The sequence below is a fragment of the Nomascus leucogenys genome, unplaced genomic scaffold (genome assembly GCF_006542625.1).
Source record: "Nomascus leucogenys isolate Asia unplaced genomic scaffold, Asia_NLE_v1 001450F_36356_qpd_obj, whole genome shotgun sequence".
Lineage (NCBI taxonomy): Eukaryota > Metazoa > Chordata > Mammalia > Primates > Hylobatidae > Nomascus > Nomascus leucogenys.
Window position 1 is genome coordinate 14,158 of NW_022096447.1, and position 22,252 is coordinate 36,409.

General features: G+C 51.3%; 1 pseudogene; it reads right to left on the minus strand.

Annotated features, from left to right (window-relative positions):
* Positions 1-8,043: 8,043 nt before the first annotated feature.
* On the minus strand, positions 8,044-21,339 carry LOC115833928 (annotated as a pseudogene).
* Between the last annotated feature and the right edge of the window lie 913 nt (positions 21,340-22,252).

Below are 22,252 nucleotides of genomic sequence, written 5' to 3' on the forward strand. Positions count from 1 at the left end.
TGCAGAGGACCAGCTAAGCTGTGCCCCGACCGTCCCATAGGAACAGATGGTAAATGTATTGTGTTAAGTCGCTAAGTTTGTGGTAAGGTTATGCAGCAATAGATAACCAATACAAAGGTGAGCAAAGGGTGTTTGAGGTGGGAATCAGTGTGGAAAAGAGAGAATCTGGATAGACTTAATAGCTGTAGGGCCTTGGGAGGTCCCTTACAATGCTCCTTTGGGCCTTCCTGTTGCCTTTAAGTAATGCTTATTGTTTATTGCTAAAGTAATGCTTAACTCTCTGCTAGGCACTATTCTATGCACTTACAAAACTCATTGCATCGTCTCTACAACCCTAGGAGGTAAGGACTTGTTTTTTTGTGTTTTGAGACAGTCTCGCTCTGTGGCCCAGGCTGGAATGCAATGGCATGATCGTGACTCACTGCAACCCCTGCCTCCTGCATTCAAGCAGTTCTTCTGCCTCAGCCTCCAAGTAGCTGTGATTACAGACGCGTGCCAGTACTTCCGGCTAATTTTTTGGATTTTTAGTAGAGACGGGGTTTCATCGTGTTGGCCAGGCTGGTCTCAAATTCCTGATCTCAAGTGATTAGCCTGCCTTGGCCTCCCAAAGTGCTGGGATTACAAGTGTGAGCCACCACACCTGGCCAGTAAGTACTTGTTTTAGTCTATTTGGGACTATGACAGAATAACATAGCCTGGGTAGTTTATAAACAAAAGAAATTTTTTGCTCACAGTTCTGGAGACTGGGAAGTCCAAGGCACCAGCAGATTTGGTGTCTGGTGAGGCTGTCTTTTTGCTGTAACCTCACATGGTAGAAGGGGCAATAGAGTACTCTGGGGACTTTTTTTTTTTTTATTTAAGAGATGGAGTCTTGCTATATTGACCAGGCTGATCTCAAACTCCTGGCGTCAAATGATCCTCCTGCTTTGGCCGCCCAAAATGCTGGGCTTAAAGGCATGAGCCACCACATGGGGATGGCACTGCCTTTCTTTTTAAAGACAGTTTTGCTCTTGTTGCCCAGGCTGGAGTGTAATGGTGTGATCTTGCTCACTGCAACCTCCGCATGTTGGGTTCAAGCAATTCTCCTGCCTTAGCCTCCCAAGTAGCTGGGACTACAGGCACATGCCACCACGCCCGGCTAATTTTTGTATTTTTAGTCAAGGTGGTGTTTCACCATATTGGCCAGGCTGGTCTCGAACTGACCTCGTGATCCGCCTGCCTCAGCCTCCCAAAGTGCTGGGATTACAGGTGAGACCCACCACACCTGGCCAGGGCTTCCTTATAAGGGCAATACTGTTTGTGAGGGCTCTACGCTTATGACATAATTACCTTCCAAAGACCTCACCTCCAAATACCATCATACTAGGGGTTAGGTTTCAATATGAATTTGGAGGTGGGGGTGGACACAAATGTTTATAGCAGTACTCATCCCTGTTTTGAAAATGAGAAATGCAGAGAAATTATATAATTTGTTCAAAGTCACATGGTTGATAAGTGGCAGAGCTGGGATTTGAACCCAGGCAGTCTGGCTCCAGCATCCATGCTTTTAGTCAGGGCGGCTACTTCTTTGGAGCAGTGCTCCCTACAAAGCCTGGCACACAAGACCCCCTTAATATATGAAAAGTCCCATTCCCTCCACATGGCTTATGAAAGCCGTGGCAAGTAGGAATGACAGGCAAAGGGTGGGGCTTTATTCCACTGGTGATTGAAAGCTACTGAAATGCATCATGGGCACACAGTAGGTGCTTAATAGTTGTTGATTTCTATGAGCTGGGAGTGAGAAAGATACCATGCTCTGTGGACTGAGTGGACTGGAGTAGGGAAAAGACCAGTTTTCATTCTGTTGGCCAGGCTGGTCTCAAACTCCTGACCTCTGGTGATCTGCCTACCTCAGCCTCCCAAAGTGCTGGGATTACAGGCATGGGCCACCGCACCGGACCAAAATGACCTGCATTTGTCATCTCCGCTTCTGTGGTCAGGAATCTGGTGCAGCTCAGCTGGGTCACAGGCCTCTCACAGGCTGCAGTCAAGGTGTCAGCCAAGGCCGCACTGTCATCTTCAGGCCCAGCAAGGAAAGGGTTTGCTTCCAAGCTCGCTCACGTGGTTTCGGGCAAGATTCTGTTCCTCGTGGCTGCTGGACAGAGGTCACTCATTTTCTTTCCACATAGGCCTCTGCATAGTTCACATCTTTGCAGCTGCTTCATCGAAGCCAGCAAACGTGATTGTGGCAAGACAGCAGTCATAGTTTTAATTCCAGAAATGATCCCATCCCTTGGCTGGGTCTTCTGAGAAGTCACAAGTCCTGTCCACACTAAGTGGAGGGTGTGGATACCAGGAGGCGAGGATCATTGAGAGCCATCTTCGAAGTCTACCTGGCCGGGTGCGGTGGCTCACGCCTGTAATCCCAGCACTCTGAGAGGGTGAGGTGGGCCGATCATGAGGTCAACAGATGGAGACCATCCGGGCCAACAAGGTGAAACCCCGTCTCTTCTAAAAATTAGCTGGGTGTGGTGGCATGCACCTGTAGTCCCAGCTACTCAGGAGGCTGAGGCAGGAGAGTCACTTGAACCCAGGAGGCAGAGGTTGCAGTGAGCCGAGATCGTGCCACTGCACTCCAGCCTGGCAACAAAGCAAGACTTCGTCTCAAAACAAAACAAGTCTACCTGTGTATTAGCTTGCTAGGGCTGCTGTAACAAGTGACCACACAGTGGGTGGCTTAAACCACCTGAACGTATTTATTCTTTCCCAGTTCTAGAGGCTGGACATCTGAAGTCAAGATGCCAGTAGGGCCATGCTCCTTCCAGAGGGTCTAGGCCAGAATCCTTGCCACTTCTGGCTTTTGGTGGCCCCGAGCATTCCTTGGTGTGTGGCAGCATCACGCCAATCTCAGCCTCTTCCCTGTGTTTCCATGTGTGTCCTCTCCTTTCTTATTAGGATGCCCATCATTGGATTTAGGCCCCACCCTAAATCCAGGAGGATATTATCTGCAAAGGCCCTATTTCCAAATAAGGTCACATTCACAGGTATTGGGGGTTAGGACTTGAACTTACTTTTTTGGGAGACACAGTTCACCCACTACATCTACCTGCTACAAGGCCCATCAGTAAGGGATGGATTATATAAATTTAGGCACATCTGGTGGAATACTAGATCTCTGGGGAAAACAATGAAAAAGAAGCTCTTTTGATAAGGAATAAGAGATGGTCCCTAAACTATCAAGAACAGGTAGCACGGTACAGAAGAAAGTGTATATATAATATGTTCTCTTTCGCATTAAAAAAATGGGAAGGGAGGCCGGGTGTGGTGGCACACACCTGTGGTCCTAGCTACTCAGGAGGCTGAGGCAGGAGAATCGCTTGAACCTGGGAGGCTGAGGTTGCAGTGAGCTGAGATTGTGCCACTGTACTCCCGCAAGGGTGACAGAGCAAGATTCTATCTCAAAAAATAAATAAGAAGGCCGAGTGTGGAGGTCACACCTGTAATCCCAGCACTTTGGGAGGCTGAGGCGGGCAGATCACCTGAGGTCAGGAGTTCTAGACCAGTCTGGCCCAACATGGTGAAACCCCGTCTCTACAAAAAATACAAAAATTAGCCAGGCATAATGGTGGGCACCTGTAATCACAGCTATTTGGGAGGCTGAGGCAGGAGAATCACTTGAACTTGAGAGGTGGAGGTTGCAGTAAGCCAAGATCATGCCATTGCACTCCAGCCTGGGTGACAAGAGGACGACTTGATCTAAAATATCCCTGGAAGGATTCATAGGCAACAGCATCCCACAGATTTCCTACAGGGTGAGACTGGCAGACAGGAACGGAAGAGATGCCTATTTTAACTTTATAATTTTCTGTACTATTTGAATTTTTTTTTTTTTTTTAATAGAGACGGGGCTCTCTCTTTTTTGCCCAGGCTGGTCTCGAACTCCAGGGCTCACACCTGGCCCTATTTGAATTTTGAACCATGTAAATGTACCATCTTTTCAGAGAAAAATAAAATCTGGCTGGGCATAGTGGCTTACACCTGTGATTCCAGCACTTTGTGAGGCTGGGGTGGGCGGATTGCTTGAGCACAGGGGTTCAAGACCAGCCTGGCCAACATGGTGAAACCCCATCTCTACCAAAAAATGCAAAAGTTATCTGAACGTGTTGACACCCACCTGTAGTTCCAGCTCTTTGAAAGGCTGAGGTAGGAGAAGCGCTTGAACTTGGGAAGTGAACTGATTGCTCTATCAAATGTGAACAGTGGAATCAGTCATCCTCATGGTGATCCTCACCTCCCGAGTGTGAGTGGGCCTCATCCAACCCATGGATGGCTTGAATAAGATGATGGGTTAAGAAAGGTTTCTGCTCCACTGTCTTTGAGCTGGGACATCAGTCTTCTGCCTTAAGCCTCGGACTTGGTCTTGAACTATATTCGACTCTCCTAGGTCTAGAGGTTACTCAGCGTAGAACTTGGGCGCGCGTGTGCGCGCGCGTGTGGGTGTGTCCTGTCCTCTGGAGAACTCAGACTAATATAGTATTATATGCCAGTTGCCGGTTTTTGTCTCTATGCTTTTGAAAGGTGTAAAATAAATAAATAAAACCCTGGAGGGTTCTCAAAGAAGAACAGTAAGGATTAGTAGAAGTTTTAAACTTCTAGGAAAACCCCTAAGCACAGCTTTTGTTAAAACTATCTTCAAGAAAATAAAGGGTGTTGGAAAACTGTTACCTTAATGTTTTCTAAGCAAAGGCATGATCAATCAGGGAGAAATAGACTTAGCTTTTTTAAAGTTAATTTTTACGTTTTAATAATTCATATACAATCTTAAGAACTCAGAAAAAGAGAGGTCCCTTGTACCCCTTACTCTGTTTCCTCCAATGGTAACTTCTTGGTAATATTTCCAAAATGGTAATATTTGCAAATAGTGGCCGGGCGTGGTGGCTCACGCCTGTAATCCCAGCACTTTGGGAAGCCGAAGTGGGTGGATCATGAGGTCAGGAGATCGAGACCATCCTGGCTAACACAGTGAAACCCCGTCTCTACTAAAAATATAAAAAATTAGCTGGGCGTGGTGGCGGGCACCTCTAGTCCCAGCTACTCGGGAGGCTGAGGCAGGAGAATGGTGCGAACCCGGGAGACGGAGGTTGCAGTGAGCCAAGATCGCGCCACTGCACTCCAGCCTGGGTGACAGAGGAAGACTCCGTCTCAAAAAAAGAATGAATAAATAAATAAAATTTGCAAATATTGCAAGTGCCATAGTACCAGGAGATTGACATTGATACAAGCAAGGTACAGAACATTTCCATCAACACCAGGATTCATCATGTTGCCTTTTTATAGTCTTGACCCCTTCTGTTCAGTGCTGCTCCTCCTTCCCTCCTTAACCCCTGGCAACTACTAATCTATTCCCCATTCCTATAATTTATTCATTTCAAGAATGTTACTTAAATGGAATCCTACATGTAACCTTTGGGATTACCCTTTGTCCACTCACCATAATTCTGTGGAGATTCATCCAGGTTATTGTGGGTATCAATAGTTTGTTGTTTTTTTAAAAATTACTGAGGACTATTTGATGCTGTGGATATATACCACAGTTTGTTTAACCATTCACCTCATGAAAGTCGTGTATACATTGTTTCCCCAGTTTTGGCTATTAAAAACAAGGCTGCTATAAACTTGAAGTACATGGGTTTTGTGTGAACATAAGATTCTATTTCTCTGTGATAAATGCAGGGAATGCAATTCCGAGGTGGTATGGTAGTTGCAGGTAGAGTTTTTTTTTTTTTAATTAAAACTAGTCTATTGCTTTATTTTTTAACTTTTTTTTTAAATTATACTTTAAGTTTTAGGGTACATGTGCACAACGTGCAGGTTACATATGTAGACATGTGCCATGTTGGTGTGCTGCACCCATTAACTCTTCATTTAACATTAGGTATATCTCCTAATGCTATCCCTCCTGCTTCCCCCCACCCAACAGGCCCCAGTGTGTGATGTTCCCCTTCCTGTGTGTACATAGAGTTTTAAAAGTAAAAACTACACAGATATTCTCCAGAGTGGGCTGTAACCTTTTACATCCCCACCAGCAATGTATGAGTGATCCAGCTTTCTCTGAATCCTTGACAGCACTTGATGTGGTCACACTTTTATTTTGGCCATTCTGATAGGTATGTAGCAATTTCTCATTGTTTTAATTAGTAAATCACTAGTGGCTAATAATCTGATTTCAACATATGAATTTGGGGGGCTGGGCACAATGCATCCCATAACAATGTGTATTCTGGTGTGGTTGGGTGTTCTAAAATTGCCAATTTAAGTCCCGCTGGTTGATTGTGTTGTTGGGTTCTTCTATATTCTTGTTGATTTTCTGTCTGGTTGTTGTATAAATTGTTGAGAAAGGGGGACATTGAAGCATACAGCTATATTTGTGGATTTGTCTAGTTCTCTGTTAAGTACTTTCAGTTGTTCTTGCATAGACATTTATGAATTTGTCTGGGGAGGAGTTGGTGGATTGGTCCTTTCCACATTATATAATCTCCCTCTCTGTCTCTGATTAGTTTCTTTGTTCTGAAATACACTATATCTGGCATTAATATAGCCAGTCTTGCTTTCCTTTGGCTAAGGTTTGCATGATTTATCTTTTCCCATCCTTTCGATTTCAACTTGCCTGTATCATCATATTTGAAGTTAGTCTCTTTGTAGCCAGTATGTAGTTGGTTCATGTCCATTAACCTACTCTGCCAGTCTGTGTCTTGCAACTGGTGTACTCAGGCCATTGATATTTAGTGTGATGATTGACATGGTAGGGCTTAAGTCTGCCATTTTATTTTTCCTTTTCTGTTTGTTCTCCCTGGTTTTGTTTTCTGGATATGCTTTCTTTTTCTTACCTTCCTGTTGTGACTTGAACATCTTTGAGAATGGTGTTTTGCCTTATCCATAGTGCTTTTGAGTATATCTGTTTGTATAGCCCTCTTGGTTTTTCCAGACATTCGTATATCCGTGCATGTATATCTTACCACACAGTATACTGGTGTCATTGTTTTACTAACTTGAGTGAATGAGAGACGAGTTACCTCCCTTGTAGGTCTCTTTACCCTCCCAGTTTATAACCATTTCAAACATTTTCTTTATGGTAAGTTAGAACCGCATCGAATGGTGGTGCTATGATTTTTTTCTGAAACTGTCAAGCATAGTTTAGAAAACTCAAGAGGAGAAGGAAGGCCTATTTTGCTTACTGTTTTCTTTCTTTCCGATGTCCCAAGGTTCCTTCTTTAATCATTTCGTTTCTGTCTAGAGAACTCCCCTTAGCCTTTCTTTTAGGGTAGAACTGCTGATCAGAGGTGTCCTTAGCTTTTCTTAATCTGAAACTGTTTTGATCTTCCCCTTAATCCCTGAAAGATGTTTCTGCTGGAGAGAGGAGTCTGGGCTGACAATTTTCTTCCACAGCTTGAAAAGCACTGCACAACTTCTTTCTGCCTCCGTGGTTTCTGATGAGAAATCCATCATCATCGGAATTGTTTTTCCTTTCTAGGTAAGGTGTCACCTTTCTCTGTTGCTTTCAATATATTTTGTCTTTAGTTTCCAACATTTTATTTTTTCACGTGTCTTGCCATAGACCTCTTTGGGTTTTATCCTATTTGGGGTCCTCACGGCTTCTTAAGCCTATAGGTTTATGTCTCTTGCCAACTCTGGGAAGCTTTTAGCCATTTACTTTATGTTTTCAGCCTTGTCGTCTTCCTCTTCCCCTTCCAGACATAGATGACAACATGAAAGTGAGACCTTTTGAGGTAGTTTCACAGGTCCCTGAGGTTCTATTCACTTTCTCCCCGAGTCTATTTTTTCCCTGTTAAGATTGTGTAATTTCTACTTTTTCATCTGCAGTGGATGGATTTCTTTGCCCTGCACCATCCATTCTGCTGTTGAGCCTATGTGCCGGACTTTTTATTTTGGTTGTTGTATTTTTCCACTTCTAATACTTCATTTGGTTCTCCTTTAAGTCTTGTATTTGCTAATACTTTCTACTTGTCCATTTATTTCAAGTGTGCTCATAATTACTCACTAAATCATTTTCATCAGGCTTGCTTGCTTTAAGATCTTTGTCAGACAATCCCAGCGCTTCTCTCATCTTATTGCCAGTGTGTACTTGCTGCCTATTTTCATTCAGTATGAGATTTTCCTGGTTCTTGGTATGATGAATGATTTTCAATGGAAACTTGGACTTTTGGGTATTATGTTATCAGACTGTCGTATTTTATAGAAATCTTCTGTTTTAACGACCTTTTTCTGAGTCTGCTTCTGCAGGGGAAGGGGAGTGGTGCCATCTCATTGTAGCCAGGTATGTGTAGAAATCTGGGTTTCTCATCTGACCCACCTCTGTTGACACCCTGAGTGAAGGGCCTGAGAGGAAAGAGCGTGCGGCTCAGGCCCCTCGACTTGGGTGAAGGGCAGGCAGGGAGGGCCCTGTGGCTCCTGGGAGGAGCCGAAGGGTGGATCGCCTGTCAAAGCCAAGAGCCCTGATGGCCAGCGCCAGGGAAAAGGCCGAGGCGGGGTCACAGCCCTGGAGGGGCGGCGTCCACACTCCTGCGAACGCACGACTACCTACCTGGAATCTCAAAACCCGCTGGCTGCTGCACCTTCTGGGACCGGCAGAGTGTCAGCCGGGTGAATCCCACACATGGGCGTGTAGTTCTGGAACAGGACACCTCGCAGGCCGCTTGCTCCAGTGCCTCCACCTGCCACTGGGCCTCCCACCGGGCCTGCTCCAGCTGCTGCTCCCGCCCGCTCAGCTGCCGGGAGAGCTGGCCCCCACCCAGAGACTGAGCAGCACTCCCAGCATCCCCCAACTTGCTCATCGTGCAGCACCCCAACTCTGAGCCTAACCCAGTCCTGGCAGAAGGCCTGGGTTCGAGCCCAGGGTCTGCCCCGATGTGCTATATGTACTTGGGCAGGCAAGTCATGACCTTCTCTAGATCTGCAATGCACATGTCTACAAAAACAAGGGCCCGGCCAGACACGGTGGCGCACACCTATAATCCCAGCACTTTGGCAGGTGGATCACTTGAGGTCAAGAGTTCAAAACCAGCCTGGCCAAGGTGGTGAAACCCTGTCTCTACTAAAAATACAAAATTAGCTGGGCATGGTGATGCACGCCTGTAGTCCCTGTTACGTGGGATGCTGAGGCAGGCAAACAGCTTAAACCCCGGAGGTGGAGGTTGCAGCGAGCCAAGATCGTGCCACTGCACTCCAGCCTGGGCAACAGAGCAAGACTCTGTCTCAAAAACAAAAATCAAAATTAAAAAAACAACAAAAAAGAGGGCCCTCACTCAGCTTTGGGAGTAACAGAACCCTTGTATTACCCTAAACTTGCAGAGAAGCTGAATATGTAAAACAGACTCAAGTGCAGCTGCTCAGCAGGCCTCAAGGTGGAGACCTGCATCCTGCTTCCTGCACCCCGTGCCCCATCCTCTAGAGGCCCCTCCCAGAAACCCAGGCGCTCCAGGATAGACACTGCATGAAGGTCCCTGGATCCCTGAAACATTAAGGTCTCTTCCAGAGGTGATGTTCCCAAAAGTCTAAGATTCCAATTCTAAAAAGTCTTGACCTGTTATTAATCTTTATCATTAGTATTATTTTTTGAGACGGAGTCTCGCTCTGTTGCCCAGGCTGGAGTGCAGTGGCACGATCTGGGCTCACTGCAACCTCTGCCTCCCGGGTTCAAGTGATTCTCCTGCCTCAGCCTCCTGAGTAGCTGGGACTACAGGCACGTGCCACCACACCCAGCTCTATTTTTTGTACAGATAGAGTTTCACTGAGTTAGCCAGGATGGTCTTGATCTCCTGACCTCAGGTGATCCACCCACCTTGGCTTCCCAAAGTGCTGGGATTATAGGCGTGAGCCACTGCCCCCAGCTAGCCCCATGTTATAGATGGGGCAACTGAGGTATGGGGAGGTTGGACACCTTGTCCAAGGTCCCCAGCTAGCAGAAGTGGGGCTGGATTTAACCCAGAAGCAAGCTCCAGTGCCTGTGACTTAACCCAGGACTGGATGCAGGGGGCTGGGAGCCCGGCCTGCCCACAAGCTCTCCACACCACCCCCACACACAGCTTGGCCCACCTGCACTAGCTGCTCCTGCAGCCGGCTGCGTTCATGGTGCAGCGTGGGGAGCTGCTGCTCCAGTGCCTCCTGGGCCTGCTCCGCCACTCGTAGGGAGCCCTCCAGGCCCTACCGTGCCACCTCCTGCTCCAATCGCAGCTCCTCCAGCCGCTCCTGCTCTTCCCGCGCCACTGTGGCCTCCTGCTCCGCCTGCCGCTGCCGGCCCTGCAGGGCGGCCTTTTCTTCCTCCAGCTGGGGGCCGGGAAGGAGTGGGGCCTCGTGAGCAGGGTGTCCCTCCCAGGACCAGGACGCCTCCTCCACCCACCCACCAGCCACAATAGCCCAGGGGAGGCTCCCAGGGAATGAGGGACAGTGCCCTTGGGTATGTGGGACACTGGGGAGGGGGAGATGAGGAGGGCCCATGGAACTTCTGTGCTTTGACGCCTAGAGAGGATAGACAGACAGACGGAGACAGACAGAGAACCAGAGACAGAAAGGGAGGCAGGGGCCAAGACAGGTGCAGGGCTGGGCCTGGGGTGCCTCACTGAGTGGGGAGGATGCGTGGGCAAGGCAGGTGGGCCCGCAGGTGCACAGCGTACCTGGGCAACAAGGCGGTTCAGATCCAACTTGTCCTGAGCAAGGCTCTCGTTGAAGGCGCTCAGCTTGGACAGGGAGTCTTGCAGGGAGGCCTCCTCTGCCCTCAGCTTGGTCATGGAGAGCTCAAGCTCCATGCAGCCAGCCTCAGCCTGCAGGGTCAGGCCCCGAGAGATGAGGAAAGGCAGAAAGGTCGGGAGGAGGTGAGGAGACACAAGAAGAGACCCAGAGAGATGGACCCTTGGAGACAGGGGAGGGGAGACAAGGAGGGGACACAGCTTGAGATGGAAAAAAAAAAATCACAGAAAGCCTGCTGCTTATGAGCCATTTAAAAGCCACCCACCACAGAGCCGTGCAAACATAGCTCAAGCTGCAGGACAGGGCCAGAGTTCAGAGGATCCCGAGTAGGGTCTAGGGACAGCACTGCTCAGAGCCCAGGCTGCAGCGGACAGGGCATGACCCCGCCAAGGACTCTCTAGGTTGTGGCCCCAACTCTCAGACCCCAGGAGCTGAGTTTCAGGCACTGGATGACCCTGAGCTATAGGCACTGCCCCCAGGAGCATCCAGAAGGGCAGGGATATGGCCATAAAGAGAGGTCAGTCCACTTATGGCTGGGACCAGAGGTCCAGAGGTCTGTGGCTTTCGACAAAGATCAGCCTGTATCCAGAAGGAAGGGGTCCGTCTGTGACCAGGCTCAGAAGTCTGCCTGACACTAGGACCAGTCCCTGCCAGAGTGAGAAGGCTTGGGGCTAGGGGTCAGAGGTAGGTTTGTGGTTGTGCAGCAAACAGGGACCCACCTTGGTCAGCGCCTCGGCCACCTCGGCCTTCTCGGCCTGCAGCATGTCCCACTGCAGCGTGGCACGGCTCAGCGCCTCCCTCACCTCCACCAGCTCCTTGGCCAGGACTGAGCGCTTCCCTTCCAGCTGCTCTAGTTGTCTATGGCTGCAGGACAGAGGGCGGGTGGGTGGCCCATGTCACTTTCCTGCCCTGAACCTCCTGTAGCCAGTGAGATGCTGGGCTGGGGACCAAGCCTGAGGCAGGAGTTTGGAGATAAAGAGCCTGAGCCACAGAGCAACCAAGCCCACTACCGCTTAGCTCCATGACCCTGGGCCTCCATTTTCACATCTGCAAAATGAGGCAACACTTGCCTCATGACATTGTTTGTTTTTTTGAGACGGAGTCTTGCTCTGTGACACAGGCTGGAGTATGTGGTGTGATCCTGGCTGACTGCAACATCTGCCTCCCAGGTTCAAGGAATTCTCCTGCCTCAGCCTCCCGAGTAGCTGGGATTAGAGGTGCTCACCACCATGCCTGACTAATTTTTGTAGTTTTAGTAGAGACGGGGTTTCCCCATGTTGGTCAGGCTGGTCTCGAACTCCTGACCTCAGGCGATTTGCCTGCCTTGGCCTCCCAAAGTGCTGGGATTACAGGCGTGAGCCACCGCTCCCGGCCTGTTTTAAGGATACAAACTTCACATGTGCTTAAAATAGTGCCTGACACATCTCCCCAAGGACCTTCAGAAACAAGAATAATATGCTCCACCACAGTCTACTAAACATCATCATGGATCACGTCCCAGAGAGGTAAGCAGCACAGTGGTGAAGAGGTTAACTCTGAAGGCGGAATGTCTGGGTTCAAATCCTGGCTCTTCTGCTAACTAGCTGTGTGACCTGGGGCAAGTGACATGGCTTCTGTGTGCCTCAGTTTACCATCCACAAAATGGAGATAACAGCTTCTATGTCACAGAGTTATCATAGAGTTAAATGAGAGAACTGAATTGCTTAAAATAGTATCTGGCACTTAGTGAAATTAGTAAGGATATTATTATCATAACTAAATCGTAAAAATACTATTACTAATATTACTACTGTTATTTTAATTATTGTTATTATCAACCAAATTCTACCTTTTAACTAGTTCTCTGACCCCAGGTAAGTGACTACACCTCCCTGAGCCCCAGTTTCCTGAAATGGGTCTGGTTAGAAAACCCGACATAAGAGGGGTCCAGACGGTAGGAGGCCCAGGACCCAGTGGGTGCTCCCTAACCCCCAGGGGCACTGTCAGGGGACCCGAGGCACATTTGAAGGGCCCTGGCAGGGTGGCGAGATGCTGCTCACCTGCGCTCAAGCTCCCGGCGCACCCGCGCGCCATCCTGCACTGCGTCCTCCTGCTCTTCCTCCAGCCGGTCCCGCTGGCGCCGCAGCTCCTCCTGGGCAGCCTGCAGCTTCTCCCGCTCCTGCCGCAGCTCCTCGGCCTGCTGCTGGGCCACCTGCAGGCTGTGGGCCAGGTTGCTCTTCTCCCTTCAGGACAAGGGGAGGGGGAGCAGAGGGGATGCTGGGGCTGCTCTCTGCAGGGAAGGTGGCTGGCTGCTCCTCTAGCCATGAGCTACATCCTCCAGTCTTCCGAGGCACCTGCCTCCAGGAAGCCTTCTCTGACCACCCTGTCCATGGCTGACTCATTTCACTCACACCCTCCAGCAGAAGAACCTGGCTTTCCTTCTCTCCAGCCCGCCCACTTGGAGGGGATGACAGTGCTGGCGTGATCTCCAAGTACCCTACCATGTAGAAGAGGACAAGCTAGGCTCCTGGGACACACAGCAATTGTGCCACCAGCTCTGCTAGGCCATGTGACCAGGAAATGCCCCCTAGAACACCCCATGCCTCGCAATTCTGGGAATTGATACAATACAGCTGAGTCTGCAGATCCCACAGCTTCCTGCTACACAGGCACATGGTGGCCACGGCAGGGGAGGGAAGAGAAGGGAACAACTGGGACCCCAAAGACTTGCCGTGAGCTGCCATGTTCCCCACTGGCAGTAGGTGCAAAAAAACTTCATGACATGGTTTTTTTTTTTTTTTTTTTTTTTTGAGACGGAGTCTTGCTCTGTCGCCCAGGCTGGAGTGCAGTGGCGTGATCTCCACTCACTGCAAGCTCCGCCTCCCAGGTTCATGCCATTCTCCTGCCTCGGCCTCCCAAGTAGCTGGGAATACAGGTGCCCGCCACCACGTCTGGCTAATTTGTTGTATTTTTAGTAGAGATGGGGTTTCACTGTGTTAGCCAGGATGGTCTCGATCTCCTGACCTCGTGATCTGCCTGCCTCGGTCTCCCAAAGTGCTGGGATTACAGGCGTGAGCCATTGCGCCCAGTAATTCTTTTTTTTTTTTTTAGACGGTGTCTCACTCTGTCACCCAGGCTGGAGTGCAGTGCACAATCCTGGCTTGCTGCAACCTCCACCTCCAGAGTTCAAGCGATTCTCCTGCCTCAGCCTCCCAAGTAGCTGGGATTAGAGGTGCCCATCAACACGCCCAGCTAATTTTTGCATTTTTAGTTAGAGGTGGGATTTCACCATGTTGGCCAGGCTGGTCTCAAACTCCTGACCTCAAGTGATCTGCCCGCCTCGGCCTCCCAAAGTGTTGGGATTACAGGTGTTAGCCACTGCACCTGGCCCTAATTTTTTTATATTTTACTTTTATTTTTATTTATTTATTTTTTTGACACAGAGTTTCGCTCTTGTTGCCCAGGCTGGAGTGTAATGGTGTGATCTCGGCTCACCGCAATCTCTACCTCCCGGGTTCAAGCGATTCTCCTGTCTCAGCCTCCCAAGTAGCTGGGATTACAGGCATGTGCCACCACGGATGGCTAATTTTGTATTTTTAGTAGAGACAGGGTTTCTCCATGTTGGTCAGGCTGGTCTCGAACTCCCGACCTCAGGTGGTCCTCCTGCCTCAGCCTCCCAAAGTGCGGGGATTACAGGAGTGAGCCACTGTGCCTGGCCAATTTTTCTTATTTTTAGCAGAGATGAGGTATCGCCATGTTGGCCAGGCTGGTCTCAAACTCCTGACCTCAAGTGATCCACCCGCCTTGGCCTCCCAAAGTGCTGGGATTACAGGTGTGAGCCACGGCACCCAGTCGACAATGTGCTGTTAAGTAAAAATAGCAGAATGTGAAATGGGATGTTTGCTGTGAACACAACTACTTAAAAAGACCTTCTCGGCCGGGCGGGGTGGCTCATGCCTGTAATCCCAGCACTTTGGGAGGCCGAGGTGGGCGGATCACGAGGTCAGGAGATCGAGACCCTCCTGGCTAACACGGTGAAACCCCGTCTCTACTAAAAATACAAAAAATTAGCTGGGCGAGGTAACGGGCACCTGTAGTCCCAGCTACGCGGGAGGCTGAGGCAGGAGAATGGCGTGAACCCCGGGGGGCGGAGCCTGCAGTGAGCCGAGATCGCACCACTGTACTCCAGCCTGGGTGAAAGAGCGAGACTCCTTTTCAAAAAAAAAAAAAAAAAAAAAAAGACCTTCTCCTTTTCAGGCATGGAAAGCCTGGGTTTACTCTCACATGGACCTGAATTCCAATTCCCACCCTGCCACCCCCAGCCACACACTCTGTGAGTCTGAGCGAGTCTCTCAAGCTTACAATAACAGAGTTCCGCATTGCATGAGTTTCACAGGAAGACTAAATCACAGAGTACATATAAAACACTCGGCCAAGAGCCTGGCACACAGTAGGTGTGCAGGAAACGTTTGCTATCTCACTGCCAGGCAACACAATGGGAAGGAAAACCAGTGCTCTAAATGAGTTAGGATGGGCAGATGAGGCTGTGAGAGGGCGCTGTCTTTTTATTCCTATTTTTCAAACTTTTCATTAGATGGTTACATTTATGAAGAGAAAAACCAAACAACAAAATATCAAAAACAACCTGGCAGCTAAGAAGTGGATAATTTCTTGTCTTAAAAATCTTCAGGGTGCCTGGCGCGATGCTCACACCTATAATCCCAGTACTTTGGGAGGCCGAGACGGGCTCAGGAGTTAGAGATCAGCCTGGGCAACATGGCGAAACCCCATCTCTACAAAAAACAGAAAAATTAGCCAGGCATGGTGGTGTGTGCCTGTAGTCCCAGCTACTCAGGAGGATGAGGTGGGAGGATCACTTAAGCCTAGGAGGTGGAGGTTGCAGTGAACTGAGTTCGCACCACTGCACTCCAGCCTGGGTGACAGAACAAGACCCTGTCTCAAATTAAGAGAAAAAAAAAATCTTTAAGGCTAAGCATGGTGGCTCATGCCTCTAATCCCAGCATTTTGGGAGGCCAGGGCAGGGGAATCACTTGAGGCCAGGAGTTTGAGACCATCCTGGGCAACATAGCAAGACCCCATCTCTAAAAAAAACTCCAAGAAATACAGTCCAAAATAGTGCTGGCAATAGAACTCTCTGAGATGACGGAAATGTTCTATGGCCATGTATGGTTGATGAGTGCTTGAAATGTGGCTAGGGCAACTAAAGAACTGAATTTTTTCTTTTTTTTTTTTTTTTTTTGGAGACGGAGTCTTGCTCTGTTGCCCAGGCTGGAGTGCAGTGGTGCCATCTCGGCTCACTGCCAGCTCCGCCTCCCGGGTTCAGGCCATTCTCCCGCCTCAGTCTCCCGAGTAGCTGGGACTATAGGTGCCTGCCACCACGCCCAGCTAATTTACTTTTTGTATTTTTAGTAGAGACGGGGTTTCACTGTGTTAGCCAGGATGGTCTCAATCTCCTGACCTCATGATCCGCCCGCCTTGGCCTTCCAAAGTGCTGAGATTACAGGTGTGAGCCACTGTGCCCAGCATTATTATTATTATTTTTTTTTTTTTGAGACGGAGTCTCACTCTGTCTCCCAGAGTGGAGTGCAGTGGCACGATCCTGGCTCATTGCAACCTCTGCCTTCGGGGTTCAAGTGATTCTCCCACCTCAGCCTCCTGAGTAGCTGGGATTACAGGAGCATGCCACCATGCCTGGTTAATTTTTGTATTTTTAGTAGAAACAGGGTTTCACCATGTTGGCCAGCCAGCTGGGTGTGAGCCACCACACCCAGCCTGAATTTTCACTTTTTGAAAATTTTAATTAAATTTTAATAGAGCCAGGCACAGTGGCTTATGCCTGTAATCCCAGCAATTGGGGAGGCTGAGGTGGGAGGAGTGTTTGAAGCTAGGAGTTCAAGACCAGCATGGGCAACATAGTGAGACCCCCATCTCTAAAAAATTTTAGAAATGTTGGGGGCTTGTCTAGTATCCTCGGGGCTGAGATCAGAGTTGCCCAGGAACCCAGGGAGGTGAGGGCTCAGAGGGTGGTGAGGGCACAGAGGAAGGGAGTGGAAACCTAACTCTCAGGCTTCGGTCCCATATCCTTCCCCAGGCCAGGCCCAGGCTCTGGCCCCCAACTAGGGGCAGTTGGGAGGTAGAGGTGGGAGGATCGCTTGAGTCTGGGAGTTCCAGGCTACAGTGAGCTGTGATGGACCAATTGTGCCTCAGCCTGGGAAACAGAGCAAAAGCATGCCTCAAAACAAAGCGAAACAAAACAAAACAAAACGAAACTGAATACTAACAAATAAATGTTGGCCGGGCGCGGTGGCTCATGCCTGTAATCCCAGCACTTTCGGAGATGGACGCGGGTGGAACACGAGGTCAGGAGTTCAAGATCAGCCTGGCCAAGATGGTGAAACCCCGTCTCTACTAAAAATAGAAGAAAATTAGCCAAGCATGGTGGTGGCACCTATAATCCCAGCTACTTCGGAGGCTGAGGTGAGAATTACTTAAACCCGGGAGGCAGAGGATGCAGTGAGCCGAGATCGCACACTGCACTCCAGCCTGGGCCGCAGAATGAAACTCCGTCTCAAAAAAAAAAAAAAAAAAAAAATTAGCTGGGCGTGGTGGCAGGGGCCTGTAGTCCCAGATACTTGGGAGGCTGAGGCAGGAGAATGGCGTGAACCCAGGAGGTGGAGCTTGCAGTGAGCCGAGATCGCGCCACTGCACTCCAGCCTGGGCGACAGGGCGAGACTCCATTTTAAAAATAAATAAATAAACGTGAATAGGCACATGCAGCTAGTGGTGACCATATTAGTGCAGAGTCACACGCATGAGGCTTGACTGGTGTTATGCCCAGACGCTGACTTATTCTTGCGCACCCCCCAGCTCAGACCTCCCCGGCACCTTCTCAGGAGCTCGTTGGCGCTCCGCAGCCGCTGCACCTCGCGCTGGGCGTCCTCGTGGGCCTGCATGGCGCTGTCGGTCTTGTCCCGCAGGCGCTGCAGCTGTTCCTCTAGGGCCCGACGCTCACTCTCGCTGTCGCTAAGCTGCTTCCGCAGGGTGCCCAGCAGGTCCCGGCTTGCCTCATAGCGCCCACGCATGTCCTGGGGCGTGGGGATCACAGAGTCGAGGGGGGTCCTTTCAGGCCTCCAGAGCCACCTACTCTCTTCTGGTTCCAGGGATACACACTAGCCTACGCTAGGCGGGGTCCAGGGCCTGGACCTGGCCTGGGGCAGGATAGGGGCCTAGGCCTGACGGCCAGGCTTCCGCTCCCCTCCTATGTGCGCTCACCACCCTCTGAGCCCTCACCTCCCTGGGGTCCCGGACAACTATTAAAGCCCCCACGGATGCCAGACAAACCCTCAGGCACACTTGTCTTCTGACCCCACCCCCAGGGCTCCCAGGCTCCTCACCCTTGCATCCTGGTTCCACTCTCAGACTCCTCCCTACCCTGGCTCTGCCCCTAGTTCCCAAGCTCTCATCCTAGGCTCTGATTCCCCTTTCTAGACCTTTTCCCAGGGTCCTGGCTCTGTATGATCACGGACTTGTCTCCCTCTCTACCAGGACCCTAACACTGCCGCAGCCTCCTCCTTCCACCAGCTGCCCAAGCACCCACCCCCAGCTACCCAAGCATCCCCACTTCTGGGCTCGGTTTCACCGCAGAGTTCTCGGCCATCTCTTCGGGGGTCCTGACACCCTCAGAAACTATTTCTCAGGGCTCTGGCTGCACCCCAGGGCGCTCAGACTCCTCCCTCGACCCTGGCCCCGGACCCACCCCCGCCCGGAGGGCGCGAGCCCCTCCCCCGGGCCTCTGGCTGCGCCCAGAACGCTCAAGCCCCTTCCTACCTGGACCTGCAGCTGGCGCTTGTGCAGGGCGGAGTGGGATCAGGGCGAGCGTGGAGGAGTCTGAGCAGGCCGGGGAAGGGCCTCGGCGGGGTGAACGGCCTCAGCCAGGTGAGGAGCGCCGCGGGGGGGACGGGGTCCCCTGGCCCGAGAGCCCCCGCAGGCTGCCCTCGGAGGCATCCGCGGTGCGCTGGGAGCTGCTCAGCTGTACGCGGCTCTCAGCGTCTGACGAGACGGCCTGAGGGTAGGCGAGGGAGGCAGAAGGAGGCTGCCGAGTTAGGAATCGCGGGGATAGCTGGGCAAAGACGCCCAGGCGAGGCTGGGGGCCGCCTCATTCCAAATGCGCCCTCTTACAAGAAGCCTTCCTGGCGGGCGCGGTGGCTCACGCTTGTAATCCCAGCACTTTGGGAGGCCGAGGCGGGTGGATCACGAGGTCAGGAGATCGAGACCACGGTGAAACCCCATCTCTACTAAAATACAAAAAAAAAATTAGCCGGGCATGGTGGCGGGCGCCTGTAGTCCCAGCTACTCGGAGAGGCTGAGGCAGGAGAATGGCGTGACCCCGGGAGCTGGAGCTTGCAGTGAGCCGAGATCGCGCCACTGCACTCCAGCCTGGGTGCCTGGGTGACAGAGCGAGACTCTGTCTCAAAAAAAAAAGAAGCCTTCCTGATTTCACCTCCTTCACTAGCTCAGTCCTCAGCTCGCCGCTGAGGCCTCCCGTTTATTGGGAAGACATCATTTGGCGTCGCTCACAGGTGGGCTCCGTAAGGGCCGTGCCTCCCCTCTGAGACTGGGGGCTCCCCAGGGCAGAGGCTGGGTGAGCTAGCAGGGGTGCTGAGCAGCTACAGCCTGGGTCCCAGGCCCCCACCCATTTGCAGTTCAGTCCCAGGCCACCGAAAGATGTGGCGGGGGAGCCTGGGACTGCCTGGCAGGGCGCTCTCTTCCCACCTCTCTGGGCTCACACCTGTGCAAAGTCCCTTAGGGTCTGCTGTAGCCCCTCTCCATCCTCTGTCTCCAGGGCTGCCAGCTCCTGTAGCCATAGGGATTCCTGGAGTGCGGTTAGGGAGACAAAGGGTGGTCGGGGTTCTGTCTTACCTGAAACCTCCCCTTTCCCTCCCTCCCTGGCCCACCACTGATCAGGTGGCCTCTGAAGCCATGTCCATAGGCCAGCCACCTGGTAGACCCCACAGCAGGCCGAGGCCCTCACTGAACAGACCAGGCCCAGAGAAGAGCTGTGTCCTGCCCCAGGTCACAAAGTCGACTGGAGGAGAGCTGGACCTAGAACCCAGGCCAGGCCCCACACAGAGGGGTAACCAAACCAGGCTGTGTGGGGGTGGGCAGCTGGGTTGCCAGAGGCAGCATCTGGACCTGGAGAGCACAGACATGAGTTCAAGTCCCAACTCTCCCGCTTACTGGCTCTGAGACTGGACAAGCATTTCCCCTCTTGGGCCTCAGTTTCCCCATCTGTGTCATGAGGATGACGCTACAGGGCTGCTGGGAGGAAAAATGGGATGGAGGAGGTGAGTGTGCTTCCCACGAAGCCTGCACACCTGTGAGGGCTGAACCTGAGTGTGAGTGGGATGCTGGGGTGGCCCAGGCAGCCCAGCCTAAGCCTGCGTCCATGGATCTGGCCGTACCCCATCCACCCTGCCCCATCTCAGGGGCAGCTGCAGCTCACCAGGGCCTCAAGCTTCTCAGTGAGGTCCTTGTTGACCTGATCCTTCTCCAGATTCTGCTTCTGAAGATGCTCCACTGCCAGGCCCAGCTCTGTCACTCTGGAGTTGGGGGAGCAACAGAGGTGAATAGGGGACCACCCTGCCTCTCAAATCCACTAGCTCTGTGTCCAGCATCCTTCTCCAAACCTGAGGCAGGGACGATAACATCCACCTCCCTGGCTGTGTGACCTTAGACAAGTCCCAGCTCCTCTGCAGACCTCACATTTCTCATCTGTGAAATGGGAATGAGGTTCCCATCAGCTTTATCTCATGGGAAAGCACTTGAGGACTTGTCCAGGTGGCAGGAGTAAGGGGCACAAGTTCTTTTTTTTTTTTTTTTTTTGAGATGGAGTTTCGCTCTGTCATCCAGGCTGGAATACAGTGATGTGATCTTGGCTCACTGCAACCTCCACATCCTGGGTTCAAGCATTCTCCTGCCTCAGCCTCCCTCGTAGCTGGGATTACAGTCACGCGCCACCACACCCGGCTAATTTTTGTATTTTTAGTAGAGACAGGGTTTCGCCTGTCGGACAGGCTGGTCTTGAACTCCTGACCTCAGGTGATCCCCCACCTTGGCCTCCCAAAGTGCTGGGATTACAGGTGTGAGCCACCGCACCTGGGCCACAAGTTCTTCATCGGAGGCTAAGCTGTTTATGATATACACTGCCAGTGTCTTGGAACCTCAGTGCATGGGAAGACTGGCTGAGCTCACAGAGGAAGGCCCCTGCCCCTAGTGAACAGATGCTCCCTTCTCCCCAACTCTCCAGTTTTACCTTCTGCAGGGAAGCCTGCCTCGTGCCGGCACCCACCAGGTACCCACCTGGCACTGAGGTCAGCCTTGTCCAGGTCGCTTTGCATCTGCTGCTGGGCCAGGTCCTTCTCGCAGAGCACCTTGTCCCGCAGCTACTCCTCCAGCTGGGCCTGCAGCGGGCCTGCTTCTCCAGGGGCTGCCTCGGCCTGGCTCTCTGCCAGCCGCAGGCCTGCTGCTCAGTCCCAGGCCCACCTCTGGACAGCTCGTGATATCTGGGCCAGCTCCCCTCCCAGCTGCAGCAGGTCCCTTGGGGAGAGAGCACAGGCTGGGGATGGGATGGGGCTCACTCCCAACTACAAATTAAAACTACGCTGGGGCAGGGCATGGTGGCTCACACCTATAATCCCAGCACTTCAGGAGGCCGACGTGGGCAGATCATGTGAGGGTCAGGAGTTCGAGACCAGCCTGGCCAACATGGTTGAAACCCCATCTCTACTAAAAATACAAAAAATTAGCCAGGCGTGGTGGCGCACTCCTGTAGTCCCAGCTGCTTGGGAAGCTGAGTAGGAGAATTGCTTGAACCCAGGAGGGAGACTGCAGTAAGCCGAGATCATGACACTGCACTCCAGCCTGGGCGACACAGGCAGACTGCATCTCAAATAAATAAATAAATAAAATAAAAATAAACTATACTAGCTGGGTGTGGTTGCATGCACCTGCAATCCCAGCTATGTGGGAAGATGAGGCAGATTGCTTGAGCCCAGGAGTTTGAGGCCAGCTGGAAACATAGCGAGACTCCATCTCAAAATAAAGAGGAAGAAAAAAAAAACCCATACACTGGGATTCCATTTGTCCACTATCAGACTGGGGAAAAAAAAAAAAGGGGTCACATAATACACAGGGAGGGGCTCTGGGGTAACAGGCCCTCCCCTACACAGCTGGTGGGAGGGTGAGTACAACCACAATGGAGGGCACTGAGGGAGAGCTCCGAAAACTATGCGTGCATAGGACCTTCCCCACCAGCTCCTCCTCTAAGAACGTATCCAAAGATATACCCCAGCACGGAGGAGATGGCTTGTGGACAAGGAGGTTCACTGCAGCATTGCTCATGTAAAAAATCCTGGTGACAACCTAAATGTCTATCAAAAGGGGACTGCTACTAAGTACATGATGGTACATCCATTCTGTGAAACACTCTGTGGCCAAGAAAAACCAGTGG